The sequence below is a fragment of the Echinops telfairi genome, unplaced genomic scaffold (genome assembly GCF_000313985.2).
Source record: "Echinops telfairi isolate 266 unplaced genomic scaffold, ASM31398v2 ScPeMD7_7407;HRSCAF=8445, whole genome shotgun sequence".
Lineage (NCBI taxonomy): Eukaryota > Metazoa > Chordata > Mammalia > Afrosoricida > Tenrecidae > Echinops > Echinops telfairi.
In genome coordinates this window covers 5,221,439-5,222,445 of record NW_022111307.1, presented here as the reverse complement: position 1 = coordinate 5,222,445, position 1,007 = coordinate 5,221,439, and the positions used below count along the sequence as shown (strand labels likewise).

The following is a 1,007-nucleotide window of genomic DNA, read 5'->3' as shown; positions in this document are numbered from 1 at the left end:
CACAATTAATGTATGTATGGATTGTGATAAGAGTTGTATGAGCCCCTAATAAAATGATGAAAAAAAAAAAGATCATAGTCAAGGAAGCCAGGGAGCCCAGTCCTTCTCTGCCACACCTCTGTTCATCATGTGCCGAATCAACCGGAAAGCACTGGTTTTGTTTGGGTTATCTTCAGGCCTTAGAGGACCCTCCAAGTATTGGCCGCTTTGTGGGCACCCAGTAGATATTATGGTGTGGGTGGGTAGGATTAGGAGTTCTGCTTGCTAGATCGCTTTCTCCTGGCGACAAGGGACAGAGATGGTGACTTCTAGCTGCTTTCAGACCTGTTGTGAAATGATGTTCACTTTTGGGGAAGTAGCCCCAGGGATGGGCATCATGCAGCCCCGGGGCTTATTCAACCAGTGGTTTCCTGTGGCCTTGTCTCAGTTCCAGTGAAGGGCGGGCCCTGGCTCCTTCACCATCCATCCCCTCAACCTCTCCGGCCTGCAGACAGCTCTGGTGGTCAGTCTCCGAGTGCAAGACTTCCTGGCCACACAGGCCTGTATGTTAGAAGGTTCTCGTTAAACCCCGTCAGTCGCTTTTAGTTCATATTCTATGTTGGAAGAATTCGAGGCCTCCGAGGTAAGTGACTTGCTCATGGTCACGCCGGCAGTCCCCAGCAGAGCCAGCACTTGCGGTTAGGATGCACACCCCGCGGGCAATCCCCTAGGACCTGGGAGTTGGGATGGAGATGGCTTAGGGGGCTTCTGCCCCATCTTATCGCTCCTCCCCCTCTGGCCGCCCTCCTCGCGGGGCGGCTAGAGTCCCGGCATCAGCCCGCTTCCCCGGCCGGCCCACTGTGGGCACCTTTGGCTGATTAGGACGCAGGGGAGCCTGGAACTGACCCTGCCTTGTTCTCCGCGCATTTGCATAACGGAGCCGGCGGCCTTCCTCCCCGCCCCTCGGCGGGCTCCTCTTCCCTCCTTCCCTGGTCCCCACCCCGCATCCCCGCTCCCCTTTGCTCCCC

At 56.6% G+C, this 1,007-nt stretch overlaps 1 protein-coding gene across 2 annotated transcripts in view; it reads left to right on the top strand.

Annotated features, from left to right (window-relative positions):
* Window positions 1-498: 498 nt before the first annotated feature.
* ST6GAL1 (ST6 beta-galactoside alpha-2,6-sialyltransferase 1) overlaps window positions 499-1,007 on the top strand; it is a 120,079-nt gene continuing 119,570 nt past the window's right edge. The window contains exon 1 of one of the 2 annotated variants that reach the window (XM_045296428.1): window positions 499-622. The gene's annotated coding sequence lies outside the window, so the exon portion shown is untranslated. The remainder of the gene's footprint in view (window positions 623-1,007) is intronic. The other variant, XM_045296427.1, reaches the window with a different exon arrangement.